Source organism: Phoca vitulina, unplaced genomic scaffold (genome assembly GCF_004348235.1).
Source record: "Phoca vitulina isolate PV1807 unplaced genomic scaffold, GSC_HSeal_1.0 scaffold32, whole genome shotgun sequence".
Classification (NCBI taxonomy): Eukaryota; Metazoa; Chordata; class Mammalia; order Carnivora; family Phocidae; genus Phoca; species Phoca vitulina.
This window is the reverse complement of record NW_022589735.1, coordinates 9,826,981-9,842,504: the sequence shown is the minus strand read 5'-3', so window position 1 is coordinate 9,842,504 and position 15,524 is coordinate 9,826,981. Positions and strand designations below refer to the sequence as shown.

Here is a 15,524-nt window from a genome sequence, read left to right as displayed (position 1 = left end):
ATTACAAGATCATCTTCACAATTATGGATGTTTTTGAGAAGTGCTTCTAATCTATGCACAACACTCACACACAGACATTCACATGTTTCTAATGAAATACTGGCAGAAAAGCCTTTAGAATAGGAAGTAGTGACCTACTTAGTTTTTTCTGAGTGTTCTATCTTTGAGACCAAAAATTTCACAGGTAAAGTTTTCATTCAAAACATAATGGGAAGTACTTAGAAGAATCCTTCTATGTGCATGTTAAAACCATTTCTTCGTGACAAGGCATAATAAGATCTTTTTATATATAAGCCTTGCTCTTTTTTGCATGCCAGTATGAAAAATACCACATCATATAATTGCTTTAAAAGAGGTCATTAAAAGTGAGAAATATATCTTTGCACAACATTTTCACTTTTACAAAACTGCTTTATTTCCTGATTTAGAAGAATTTGCTGAAGCATGCACATAGATGTTGGAGAATAAATTATGAGAGACCATATCGGCAATACTGATTTTAGAAGCTATGTTTCTCAGTGGAATTTTGATGAATGTCTTCAATGTATATTTATGCATATTAACAACGTTTGAATTCCTCCTTGACTATAGTACTGCCTCTGAAATATTGAGCTTTAAAGCAGACTTAAAAGGTTTCATTAAAGGTGATGCTTTTCACTTAATCTCTGGGCATACACTTGCTGTTACTCCTCATCCCAGGTGGCTGTGTATATGCTAAAGAAAATAATGTAAACTGTAGCTCTCTACTTGCAAATATTAATAACTCTGGCAAGGTTGAAATGCATTTTCTCTTCCTCACTTGCATCTTATTTTCTTCTACAGTCATCTGCATTACATAACCTGTCTTGTTTCAGGGGCAGGAAACTTTTCCCTTTCCCCTGAGAATCATTTCAGAAGGTAGAACCTATGCCTTCTTAGAAACCAAGGTGTCCTATGTGAGGTGGCCTTTGGTTTGTAATCCACTCTTGGTCCACCAAACAGACAGTCAATACTGGGGAGAAATATGCAAGACCAGTATCCATGACTTGAACATTCAAAGGACTTTTAAGACAAAATTTATTTATTTCATTAGTAAGAGGCTACATTTTGCTCTTACGTATTCTATCTCAACATGTGGTCCCCTATTAGGTATACTGCCTTGTGATGATTACATTTAAAAGGGCATGCAAAGTAATTTTAAAGATATTTTCATCTTCCCTCACTGCTGACAGATTTGAAAAATGAAATGTGTTTCCTCTATTACTGATTTTTATCACTTTCCTTGTGGCAAATGCAAGTTCTTATCTCCTGACTTTTAATGCACATCAGCATGTTCCTGTTTCATTTGCTCTCTCATTGAGCAGAGAGCTAAAAACTGATGATAAAATGTGCAGTGGGATTCCAGAACTGTCCGTGAACTGGCAGATCCTCTTCAGCATAATCCATAAGCGTTAGACCAATTCTCCACGTTCACATCAAGCCTGACCATACCCTGGATCTCTAGGGCTACAACACACCTCTCATCCTTTGATCTTTCTGAAGGGCTTCTGCAATACAAGAAGAGAAAAAATTGTAAGGACCCAGTGGCCATGGATCATTATGGGAGCTACCTTCAAAATTTTCACAACTTTCTGAAGATAGCCACTGAACCACTAACTCTATAACACTCCACATCAGTGGAGATAGCGACTGGTTCCAAACATCATGGCTTTCTGGGATCAGTGCTTTTTCCATGTCTTCTCAACTCATATTTAAAAAGCAGGCACTTTTTCAAGGGAATTTTTTAAGAAATGTAGGCTTTAAAAAAATTGGAAATCAACATCAGAAAAAGTCAAAAGCATCAAAGTGAACAGATGAAAGAACCCAGATTTTATGTTCTAATTCAACTATACTTTATAGTATTTATTGAACTCTCATTGTGTGTAAGTCCATGTCTTAAGGGCTCTAAATGAATAACCTCATTCAGTCCTTCCAACAAGCTAATGGAGGTAGATAATATTATCATCCCCATTTTATAGATAAGAAAACTGATAATGATTAACATACCCAGTATCATATGCTAATAAGTGGTACTGTGATTAAGATTAAAATCTCTCTAAATTGACACAGCTTCAAGACAGAAGACACTGGGCTCCTTAGTTTAGCCTGTCTATTAAAACTAGATTCTAAGCCATCTTTGTTATTTGTTGAGTAATTAATCTTCTCTGGAGGGGATAACTCAACTATGAACTTCAGGTTACACATCATTATGAAATTTTGCATAGTATCTACCCTCTTCAACACAAAATCTTTGTCATAATCTGAAATAATGTAAACTATAAGAAAGCATAAAATTGTTAAATTGTTAATATTCTTAAATGTGTGTGTGTGTGTGTGTGTGTGTGTGTATGTAAGCGTCCATTTCTCATAAGAAACCTTTTGGTAGGTATAAAATGTAGATACATTTGGAAAGGCAAAAATTATAGGCAAGTGAATGGACAGTAAATGAAAGAGAAAGGCATTTCTTCCCATTGGGAATAGGCAATATTTATGAAGAAAACCAATGTCTGCAAAAACAGAATGAATAAATATTTTGTATACATTGCATAATCTTGAATAAATTGCAGCTGTAGAAATGCAGAATTATCTGAAAATAGTAACACAAATAATAGTCATTCTTGAGCAGAATATCTTGGGACAAAAAGAGGTGGTAGAAACATAAGAGATCCAGGCCAACCTGACAGATTAAACAAGAGGAACTCCCAGAACCCAACAAAGAGAATTATTGAAGCACTAACTTAGTGTTTTAACTAAATTCTGCAAAAAAGAATGAAAAGTTTATACTAAAAATTAGCTGTATAATGATGAGTGTGATTTAGGCATTCATGCTAAGCTCATTGTGTAAAAAATTGGTATAGGTACCTTCTCCAAAGTTAAAGGAACCAGCCCTGCAGGTTATTCTGCTGTGAGTAAAACCTGGATTTTATCACAATTTCAGTAAAAAGAAGTGAGATCAAGCTTTCTGGGACTAGGACTAAGGTGGTGTGTGCCAGAAGTATTCTCTTTGTGGCAGGCAGAAATGGGCAAGAAAGACCATATTTCCATGGCTGGCATTTCTGTGCCCTGCGGGATGTAGCCTTCATGATTTAGGTTGAAGAGAGAATCTGACCCACCTGCAGTGGCTGCATATGAACTGGAAACCCATTTGTTGAACTCCTTTTCCATCTCTCTGCAGAAAGCACTTTGGGAAGCAGCTTGTTCTGAATTCCGTCTTGTGTGTCGGGTTAGTACAGAAGAAACAGGCAAAGAGGTTAGGTTTAATGTCTTTGGACACATAGAAGGCAGCACATGATAGAAGGACAAAGATAATTGGTCTGCTGGACTCAAATTGAGGCTCTGGAAGGCTAAGTCCCAATGACAGATGGGTCACTGATTACATGACCTTGGTTCCATGCTGCTTAGAGGCTCTTATAATCTAGAGGCATCGTGTGCCAGGCCTGTCCCCCAAGGAAAAACTTCATCTCTACTATCACCATCACCAAGGGCAGCAATGTGGAGAAGAGATTAAATGGATTGCTCAAAATCAAAAATGCTGACAGAAAGTCTAGCAGGGAAAAGAGCACTCGAAAGGCATCTATAGGTCCTAATTTCATGTTTACCCCAGGAAGAATAAAAAATGTTGAGACATTTCAAGATTGGTCAAAATCACAGAGCAACTGAAAAATACTAAAGATGCCAAGATCTCCCCCAGAATCTTCTACACCAGCTCAAGTTCCAAGTAGCAAACACCAGCACATAGTAGATGAAATCCAGAGGACCAGCAGTTCATAGGGGCTAATAGACAGCAATCTGGTATTCTCTGAGGCTTTCCTTCAAGAATGAGCACCATGTTTGAACACCAAATATCCTGTAGGTCCGGTGTGGAGTCAAATTTTCCTCTAAGGAGACAGGAATAATTAATATTAAAATGCTAGAAAATAAATAAGAAGCGGTTGTAATAGAAACTGATACTGAATTTTTCTTACATCTGTGTTGTTTTTCACTCAATATGAGAAGCTTTTTTTTAAAACCCTGTATGAGTGCTACCAAAAATATAAAAAATAAGTTAATAAAAATATATAAAACCAGGAAATAATTGAATCAGGTAAGCTTCTGTAACAATGTACTACCATAATAAGATTCTTTTTTTTTTTAAGATTTTATTTATTTATTTGAGAGAGAGAGAGAAAGAGCACGCACAAGTGCGTGAGCAGGGGGAGAGGGAAAGCAGACTCTCCGCTGAGCAGGGAGCCCAATGCGGGGCTCGATCCCAGGACCCTGGGATCATGACCTGAGCCGAAGGCAGACGCTTAACTGACTGAGCCATCCAGGCGCCCCATAAGATTCATTTTTATCAGGGCGTGTTATACCAGGGGATGCTGGCATACAAAATTCTTTCTCTGGTAAATAAAGCAAGCAGACACAGTCAGAGTCACTGCTAGTCCAGAAGCATCTTTTGTGTTAACAAGAAAACAATGTGTCCTCTGGGCAATACAGCTTTGTGCATATTCAGTATGGAGAGCAGACTATGTCTTTGGGCTAATTAAAAACTGCAACTTTCCCTATGGGTGAATGTAGTCCCATGATGGGCTCCTATTGGCAAGGGAGCTGCAAACTGGATTTTAGCTCCCACTTGCTCCCTTGGTAGGGTACTGTTGTGCAGTGAACGTTCCATACAACCGTATGTGACATCAGTGCCTGTACTTTAATCATGTTTTTACAAACAAAAAGCACAGGAAGTACGTGTATGAAAATTGGAAAGGTATACTAAGCTTTGAACAGTGTACTGCTATCTCTGGGTTGTGGAATTGTGTATTTTTATGTGTTTTAAATTATCTGTAATTTATAAATTATCCACAACAACCAGTATTATTACTGAAATAAGAAAAATAACAGTAAAAACTATTACTTTTTAAATTCCTCTTCATTTGGGGTCTTTTCTCTCATACCGGTATTTTTGTCATTTTTCTTCACTTTCTATTACTGTCTATTGTTGTTATATTTTAAATGAATTCTGATAGCTGGCATTTGTCTGGCATTGTCTAATCACTGGCACTAGATACTTCTTCAAGTACTGGGGTGTGGAAAAAAGCAGACTTCGAATCTTGGGTCTAACAACTTTTTTTTTTTTTTTAAGATTTTATTTATTTATTTGACAGAGAGAGACAGAGCGAGAGAGGGAACACAAGCAGGGGGAGTGGGAGAGGGAGAAGCAGGCTTCCTGCCGAGCAGGGAGCCCAATGTGGGGCTCGATCCCAGGACGCTGGGATCATGACCTGAGCCGAAGGCAGATTCCTAACAACTGAGCCACGCAGGCGCCCCTAGTCTAACGACTTTCTAATTTGGTCATCTTGGTCATTTAACTATTCTATATCTCAAATTCCTCATCTTTAAAACGTAATATTTAAGTAGTAAGATCACTAAAAAGGATACAATTAATGTACCTAATACAGCTATGCATAAGAGGTTTTAATAAATTATAATTGCTATTACTATTATGTCTGAATTTCTTCAAAACTGATGGCACCCTGAGTAAGTATATTAAAGTCTCCTACAGCTCCCACCGGCGCTGACTGGTCATTCATCTCAGGTGAAACTGCACTTGAAGTAACTCCTAAAATACGATGGTTTCAAGTAATTGATTTCATGTCTCTTGAGTATATGCAGCTGAATTTGTTGAGGGTTGGGATGAGAATTAGCTGAACTACTGAAAACAGGAAAGAAATGTTTGTCTAAAGTATTGATAAGCATGAGCTGATATTAATAGTAGGGATAGTTTGCTGAGTGGCGATGCCACATAGAGGAGGGAAGCAGGAAGTAGAGGAGAGGGCAGATGGGAGGTAGGGATATGCTAGTTGAGACAGCCTAGGCTACCTACTTGAAACATAAGTGAGAATAAGGAGTCAACCACTGGTCTCTGGGTTGTTAGCTCACTTAGAAAACAGCACAGAAAACAGCTGAGAAATAACCTTGTAGAAAGAGTCAAAGGTCTGATTTCTAGAGCCAATTCCACAATTTCTAACTTCACAATCTTTGGCTAGTCTCGAGCTTCCAGATTGCCAGTGTTACTTCTAAAATTTGAAAAAAATATAATTGTTTGAATTGACTGAGGATCAAGAGAGACATGTTTACAAAATTGCATTTTAAACATTTTGCTTATTTGTGAGTTAGGAGTACCTGGAGTCACATTGGCAGTCTTCCTCTCCCTTTGACTGAGGCTTCCCAGGAGCTGTGCTAGAAGACCAAGAAGAGTACACCCAAGCCCAAAGGTGCAGTGCAGTTGCTAGGCTGTTTATGCATTCATTGATAAAACAGATGCTTATTCACCACTTACTGTGGGCCGGAAACACGGAGTAGGTAGTGCTACAGTGTAGGTGTCCCCTGGTAAATAAGCCAAGATAATACTGTTCCTCATCGCTACAAACTCTGCTATGTAAATTCCAGGAAGGGAATTGTAGGCTGCTGTGAGATGGGGCATGGGATGTGGCCAGGTAATTCTCAAGGAAGAGACATGTGACGTGAGAGCCGAATGACAAAGGGGTGTTAACTGGTCAAAGAGAGAGTCTTCTGACAGGGAAGAGTGTACACAGGCCCCTGAAAATCAAGGGAGCTTGTATATTGTAGGAACTGGAAGAAGGTCAGTGAGGCAGAAACATGGAAGCAAAAAGAATGAGCTAAGATTGAGATGTCTGAGTCCATGTCTAAGGATTTTGGTCTTGAGGCAGAATGCAATAACCGTATATTCAGTTGGACAAGCCTAGTGGCATTGGAGTATGAGAGAAGGACATAGAGAAAAAAATGTTTAGTTAAATCAATGGATTTGCTAAGAGATATATATGGGTGATAGAGTTGGGGACATAATACATATTTTCTAAATCTCTGCCTAGGTATTTTGATGGTTAATGGTCCCATTTACTAGGGCCAGATTTGGGGGAAAGATCATGACTTCAATTTAGGCATGATGAATCCAAAGTGATTTTGAGATATCTAAGGGGATGTGCTAAGTAGGTTAATGGAAATTCAGGTCTGGCATTCAGAAGAAGAGATCTGGGCTGAAGTATAATTTGATCCTTATCCAAGAATACAGGGGTTAGAAGCCATGGGCTCACATATGAAATTACAATATGATAAAGAAACAATTAAAAGGGAAGAACACTTGTACCAAGCCTAAGACCAAACTGACTGCTATGTGAGCTATATGGACCTTGCTTAATCTGCTACATAATTTAAATTCTCTCTGAAGAATAAATGTCCATAAGTTGTGTAGTTGGATGCCAACCAGTCCCTAACTCAATTTTCAGAAGCAAATTGCATCAATTATACTTCTTTTATAGCTCGGAGAGATACTCATGCTAGGATGATGGCATGTTTTTTAGTACGTCTATTTTGTTGTTATTTGCAATCATTTTAGATTATTAAAAAGAAATGGAGCCTGTTTTAGAGAGCAGATCATTTACTAAAATCGTGCCTTGGTGCTAGAAATATCATTTAGAAAAATAAATGGGAAAGAATGCAAGATTCTTTGATGTAAAAACTTAGAAAATAGTATGCCAATTAGACAACCCTCTAAATGCTTTTCTAAGGTTAAAAATGGAATCTCACAACAGATTACAAACTTTCTAACCATTAGCGTTGGAAACCATTACAATAAGTTGGTTCTAACACTGCCTAACTCACTATTCAAGTTTCACTCTCTTCATCTCACTGCCATTCGTTCATCTGCCATAAAACAAAGTCATTATAAGGGTGACCATGAGAACCTGATGTAGAAATGACAATCTCAGCCTGCTTGGGTCCATGAACAACCATACCCTTTCACTGGCCCAGCCAGGACCAGTAAGATAGCAAGAAATAAATGTCTATTAAACTGGGCCATTTTAAATTTGGGTTAACTTGTTATTGAAAATTAATCCTACTTTAATCCCGAGAGTGTTCATTTGTTGATCTTTTCAATGTAAATTATATAATCCTGGTGGACCATCAAGAGAAATGACTAGTCAAGTTCAGTTCACCCTTGTTCCAAAGGAAAGGTTATTAAAGAAACCAAAGGAGCTGAGCAGTCATTTAGATCAACCAGTGAGACAGTTGCAGTGAATTCACTAAAGAAAGGTGATTTTATCGTGACATTAAGAATACGGTTTTGGAACATTTTGTCAAGAAAGATTTCATGGAGATTCTAGTAATCCAAGTAATAGCTCATAGCATTCATGTTACTATTATCTATCATCTATCTATTTACCTACTTTTCTGCTGTTTTATTGATGGATTAATCAATGATACACATAGAAAGTTAGGTTCTTTCCCTCCAGCTTCAGCTAGGTGAGGTTTTTGTATGATCCTAATGACAAGCACACAAACATCAAATGATAGAGAAAAAACCAACCTCTTAATCTATAATTGCTGACATTGACAGATACTAGATAGTAGCTATTTATCAGGTAATGTAAGTATTTATAAGTTTTATCATTCTAAAAATTTGAAAAAATTTAAAAAGTGCCAAAATTGCAAAAATATGCGTAATACTAAAATCAGCTGGAGAAAAAATGAGAGTTCTTAGAGATTTTAGAAGTATCATCATGCATTTGTATGAGATGAAAATGTAACTCTACAACCATGAAAACAAAAAATATTAGAACAATGGGAAGGAAAACACTGAAATAGTATCAGATGTGAATAACAGGCATTAATTAAGTTGCAGGAACAGAACGTAATAAACAACACAGAATTAAAAAAACCTAGACATTATAATGCAAAATATATGGGAGAGAGTTAAACCCATTTAAAAGTAATTGGATTTTGAGTAACTGTGAAATTGTCCTGGAGATAGATAGATAGATATAGATATAGATATAGATTTTGGTAGGCATATTATGAACCAAGTTATTTGGAGACCAACATTGAAATACTTAAGCAGTGGAACAACAGAAAAGTTATTCCCCACCCCAAAAAAAGATAATCCTATTTTTAAAAAGTTTTATTTTGACAACAATATAATACTTTTTAAACAAATAATGAAAATACGGGTAAAAGGCTATGGAGTTTAGAGTAGCAGCTGGGGAAAAGTTGAAAATAGAGCTACCCTATGACCCAGCAATTGCACTACTAGGTATTTACCCCAAAGATACAAATGTAGTGATCCGAAGGGGTACGTGCACCCCAATGTTTATAGCAGCAATGCCCACGATAGCCAAACTATGGAAAGGTGACTAGATGTCCATCAACAGAAGAATGGATAAAAAAGATGTGGTATATATATATATATACAATAGAATATTATGCAGCCATCAAAAATTGAAATCTTGCCATTTGCAATGATGTGGATGGAACTAGAGGGTATTATGCTAAGCGAAATAAGTCAATCAGAGAAAGACAATTATATGATCTCATTCATATGTAAAATTTAAGAAACAAAACAGAGGATCATAGGGGAAGGGGGGGAAAGATAAGACAAAACCAGAGGGGGAGACCAACCATAAGAGACTCTTAATCTTAGGAAAAAAACTGAGGGTTGCTCGGGGCGGGGGATGGACATTAAGGAGGGCACGTGATGTAATGAGCACTGGGTGTTATATAAGACTGATGAATGACAGACCTATACCTCTGAAACCAACACACTATATGTTAATTAACTGAATTTAACAAAAAAGGAAGAGTAGTTGGGGAAAAAAGAGAGAAAGCAAACTCATCATTTGTTTATATTAACCAATAAAATTCTCTGACATACACATCCTTTAAAAACCCACCTTTAGGAAAGAATGATTTTAAATGGAGGTTGATGGTCTTTCTTTTTTTTTTTTTTTAAAGATTTTATTTATTTGAGAGAGAGAATGAGACACAGAGAGCATGAGAGGGTCAGAGGGAGAAGCAGACTCCCTGCCGAGCAGGGAGCCCGATGTGGGACTCGATCCCGGGACTCCAGGATCATGACCCGAGCCGAAGGCAGTCGCTTAACCAACTGAGCCACCCAGGCGCCTATTGATGGTCTTTCTGATACACAAGCCAAACAAACAAGCAAGGACACATAAAGCCAAAAATATTTGTAGTCATCAGTATATGTTTTTTCCACCAGATACCTGTTGAAAAGTATCTTTGGATTTTGAAAAGTAAATATAGGTTACAAAGTTAATTTGGACTTTGCCTTAATGAGAAATAGAGATCCGAATGTTCCAAAGTCAGTCATTTACGAAGGGATTTGCGTCAGGCACAGTGCTAAGGATTTTACATGCTTTCGCAGGAACTATAATTAACCAAATTTCTACAGGGGAAGAATCTGAACATGGACGTTGTAACCCAGTAACCCAAGGCTGCTCAGAAATGGAGACTGTTTTCAAGCTGCACAGTCGGGTGCCAGGGCCCACAGGCTTCCCCCATGTGCTGAATTTGGTGATACTAGGAAGAGAGAGACCGCAAACTCGGCATACCGCCTCATAGCACTGCGCTGTCTAGACCTAGGTCAGAAAATGTCTGGTTCCAATTTTATTATATTGTGTGTTTGAGTTTGAAATGCATATAGCAGGAAACTGAGAAGTACTAACGGTAACACCAACACAGTAGTGTGCTTGTAGAAGGCAGGCAGGCTTGCGCAAATATGTAAGTTAGCTGTTGTTTGCCTCCAAAGAACGTGGAGTCACCACAGCCACAAGGAGAAAGGCTGGAACCTGCGTCTCCCGCAGACAGACCTACTTTCCCATGACACCCAGAAGGAATTGTCTCACAGATCATCTCATCTAATACTAATAAGACAACAGCAACCATGACAAAAATAACAAACCCAAGGTAGGATTTTTGTGAAACATTTTTAGGGAGACAGACGAGGGAGCTAGCCTCTCATGGTTCAGAGTCGAGTTCTCATCACTTAACCATCTCTACTCTTTTTGTCTCTAAGACAACTGCCGGTGTTCTCGCAAGCATTCAGTGTCTCTCCTTGTCTTCTCTTTCAGTTATTTTCAGGACCCCTCTCTCCTGTGTTTCTTCTTCTTCCCTGAACTCTGAATCTTCCCCTGTTTCTTTGTGCCTTTCTTCTGTAGGACAGTGCATCTCTCTCCAGGATCCACAATTTTGCATGTTCATCTATCATCTTGCTCAATAAAAAGCATCTCACGACTGACTCATTTAAGAAGGTTCGGGGTGGTGGGGAGGATATGTCACTACTAATAACTTACCATATTTTCTCTAGTCACACTTGGGACTTCCAGGATCTGAATGGATACACGTCACCTCCTCTTATTCTGTTTCTCGTGCATTTTGTTTCATCCACACTGGCCTCTGTGCTGACCCTTGGACCTGCCAGGCACACCTTTGTTTGGTTTTCTCTCCTGAAATGTTTTCTCTGAAATGTTTCCCACGTGTTGCTCATCTTCTTCCTCTTTCATCAAACGTGATCTTTCCAGGGAGATCCCAAATTTCAATCCCTGACATTTCCTCCCGGCTTTCTTCACAGCACTTAGCACTCTCTAACATGGTATATATTTTACTTACTTGCTTATTTTATATCCATTTCCCTTTTAGAAAACAATGAGTCATGGATCACTACATCAAAAATTAATGATATATTGTATGGTGACTAACATAACACAATAAAATTAAATTAAAAAATAAATAATAAATAGTAATATAGGAAGGTACAAACTTCTGTCTTCTTTTTTTACAGTACTCTGTCTTTAGAGCGAAGAATAGGACCTGACATGTAGTCAGAACTCATTACAAATTTGCAGTTGAATAAATTGTATCTAAGTGCCAACGCATTGATGATGGATGAATTTTTCAACTAATGACTGATTTACTTACTGAAGAAATGAATAAACTTGTATGGAATCAGAAAATTTAAGAATTTAAATCAGAGAATTTAAATGAGTGGAATTTGAGAGTTGAGCGATCATTTGCTTCAAACTTCCAGTTTCACAGATAAGGAGATTGGGACCCAGATCGTACGGATTTGTAGATCCAGTGACTCTAGGACCACAAGTGAGAAATAAGGTTGCAATGATAATCTAGTCATCTGACCTCTAAGTCCAGTGCCCTGTCACATGTGGAGATAAATTTTAGTAAAAGAATTAAATATATTTCATATTATTCTCAAGTTTACTTTATATACGGATCTTGGTCAGAATATTGGAATAAACCTCCCTGAATCTTAGCTTAGTGTCACTGTCATTTTCAGGGCTTAAGCCGGTAGCTTCTGGCTTTAGGCTGGTTTATTGTCAAAGCCCCTGCAACTTGTCTTTCGGCTGCTGGATATTACTTCTCACTGTATGAGCCACAGGTGATCTTTTTAATTCCACTAAGCTGCTGAAGCTAATAAAAGTAAAGGTCTTTTTGCCTCTGTAGCACTCCTGTTGATACAGAAATTTTTTTCTATGTTCTCTTGCACTAAATCCTCCTGTTTCTTAATTATCCAGAGGATGGAAAACCAAAAGAAAAGAGCATTTGTGCCCAGCTGCTACTGGAACAGGGGAAAATAGTTTCCAAACTATTTCTACTTTTAAAATAGATTTAATTTAAAAAAAAAATCTCTTTAGCTTCAGTCTTCCTACATTATTTGCCATTTAAAAAAAATGACTCAGAAACCGTCTTTGTTTTTGGAATAAGCAAAAGAGAAATTCTGGGCTTTTGTTGTTTACATTGGTGGTAGTAATCGATCATTTGTTGGTTTTTTTATTTATTGTATACCTTAATAGCGGAATGGACTATCTTTTTAAAACAAAATGTAATTAATGGTTTTAGCCTAAGAGAGGCTAAAGTAATAGCCTCTGATAGCTCAGTAATTGGGTCCATTTAGAGATAAGGAAACAGGTAAAATATCTTGTCTGAGGGCACATAGCTAGAAACGGGCACAATTTGGGTTTTAATTCAGATCATTCTGATTCTAATATCTAAGCACTTTTGACTATGTTATGGCCCTAAAGGAGAATTGTCATTCCCCTGAAGAATAATACCAATTGTTCCTAAACTGTTTTTAAAGAACTTTTATATATTTTTAAACATTTATATTGGATTTTAGATGCACAGATTCTCAAGATTGGAAATCTCTGGTGTCATCTAACCCATCCTCCTGCTGGCAGTTTCAATCTCTTACACCACATCAGGGCAACTGAGCATCTGGTCTCTCACTGAACAACTCAAGGGATCGGGGATTTAGTCATTACATCCAAAATAGGTTTAAGTATAACTTTAACTATTAGAATAGTCATTTATTTTGATATAGGTGCTACATCACTAAAACTTTTGAGTTGTGGTCTTTAGAACCAAAATTTATCTAGTTCATGAAAAGTATGTTTTCTCTCATTTATCAACCTTCTTCCAGAGTATGGAATGAGAACAGAACACAATACAATTAAACCTCAGTGTAATGTATATGGGGAGGGCATAGTCCAAAAATTAAAACGCTGGTCAGTAATGTTACCAGGTTAAGGAAATTTAACCATGATGTACCTGGAGTCCAAAGGTCTGTTTTGTGATCCAAATCCACCTTAATCCCTGCTGTCCTTTGGTGCCACCTGGTGGTGGAAGCTCTGTGACAGATAATGTGATATGTGCACTAGGTACTTAGTTGATTAGTAAAAAGACAGATTTAGACAGTGACATAAATAAGCTCTTGATAACAAACTGGTAATTTCAAAGAATAAGAACAGTGATAAAGAGAATAGAACAAAAAAATTTCATTGAAAGTGGAAGTGAGGAAAAGCCTTTTTAAGGAAGTGACATTTAAAACTTAAATGATTATAAGAGTCAGTCTTACCTGCAGTTAATAGAAGGGGAAGTAGCAAGTACAAAGAGCCTCAGGAATACAGAAACAATATATTTTAAAAACTGTAAGAAAAAAAAAACTGCAAGAAGCTCAGTGAGGCTGACAAGTTGTTAATAGAAGGAGCTGTTAATAAGAGAGTAGTTGTTAACTGCAGAAGTAGCCGGAAACCTGAATTGAAGGATCTTGAAAAGATCGGAGGTGTTCAGACTGCAGTGGGAAGCTGTTAAGGTTGGGATTGATATTATTGAAGGGAAAGCAAGAGTAAAAGCCAGGAGACCAGTTAGGAGTTTATTGAAATGGTTCAGGTGAGCAGTGCTTGTGGCTTGAACTAGAATGGTAACAATGGATAGGAATAGACACGAGACAGGATGGCTCATTTGTTGGGAATTTCCTTTGTCTTGGTTTTATTTGGTTTTCTCTTTGTGCACTTATGTGGTTTGTGAACATGCCCTGCATTTTAGAATGACGAAAATGAGGTAATTATAAGTGCAATTGGTTGAACTAAAACCAAAGTTTTTTTATTTTGTTTTGGTGGGTTTGTTTACCTAGATAGACTGTCAGAGATAGTTCTCTAAGTTGCAAGTGTATCCACTAAAACATTATTTGTATGACGTTAGAAAATAAGAGGAAACTGGGACACCTGGGTGGCTCAGTTGGTTGAGCATCTGACTCTTGATCTCAGCTCAGGTCTTGATCTCACCATTGTGAGTTGGAGCCCCATGCTCCATGCCTAGCATGGAGCCTACTTTAAAAAGAAAAAGAAGAGAAAACACTGCGAGGCTTCTCATGTCAAATTGACCATCAGACCTCCAAGCGAGTGCTAAAGAAGAGAAAGGAAATGGGGGCTTAGAAAGGATCTTCTCTTCCTTCCCTCTTCCATCAAGTTGTTCAGCTTCCTCTCAGATGTAAATAAAGAAGGTGAACACAGAGGCGGTAGAATTTCATGAGTAAGAGCACAGGCTTTGATAAAGACTGCCTAATCTCCATTCCAGTTCTACCGCTTACTAGGGCAAGTTACATAACCTTTCTGTGCCTTGGTTCCACATCTATAAAATGAAGACAAAAATATAACCCATTTCATGGAGTTGTTGGGATAATGAAATGAGTAATATCAGGTAGGTGTTTGGAAGAGTGTCTGGCATATCAGCCGTGTTAAAATAGTAGCTTTTAAGTTTGTGAAAGATCAGTATGTGGTTATTAAATAATTTTGAAAATAAAATTGTCACCAATAGGAGGGTTATATATTTAGAGTAAGAATAAAAGGACACTGTTTCCACTGTTTCTATCTGTTACCTGGGGATGAGTCACATACTGGAAATACTTTCTTGCCAACTTGAACACCCAAAAAGTCCAACATCAGCAAATGAAAGGAACATCTAGGGTTTCTACTTACGTCCCCTTTTCTACTAGGAATTTGAAGGGAGAGGCCCTTGGTGGATGTTTTCTATTTTTCCAAAGATGGAAATCTGTTGGAAGAACCTCTGCACTTAAGAGCATTTTGACATCTCTGATCAGTGTATTGTTAATAAGGAAGAAAACAGGGCGCCTGGGTGGCTCAGTTGGTTAAGCAACTGCCTTCGGCTCAGGTCATGATCCTGGAGTCCCGGGATCGAGTCCCGCATCAGGCTCCCTGCTCGGCGGGGAGTCTGCTTCTCCCTCTGACCCTCCTCCCTCTCATGCTCTCTGTCTCTCATTCTCTCTCTCTCAAATAAATAAATAAAATCTTTAAAAAAAAAAATAAGGAAGAAAACAAATAGGACAATACTCCCAAGACAGGTCA

General features: G+C 37.7%; 1 long non-coding RNA gene across 2 annotated transcripts in view; it reads right to left on the bottom strand.

The window, feature by feature from the left end:
• Window positions 1–1,102: 1,102 nt before the first annotated feature.
• Window positions 1,103–15,524, bottom strand: part of LOC116645118 — a 48,600-nt gene continuing 34,178 nt past the window's right edge. For both annotated transcript variants that reach the window (XR_004301906.1, XR_004301905.1), the window contains exons 2-3: window positions 3,132–3,896; window positions 1,103–1,526 (exon numbers count right to left, since the gene is read on the bottom strand). This is a non-coding gene — a long non-coding RNA (uncharacterized LOC116645118). The remainder of the gene's footprint in view (window positions 1,527–3,131; window positions 3,897–15,524) is intronic.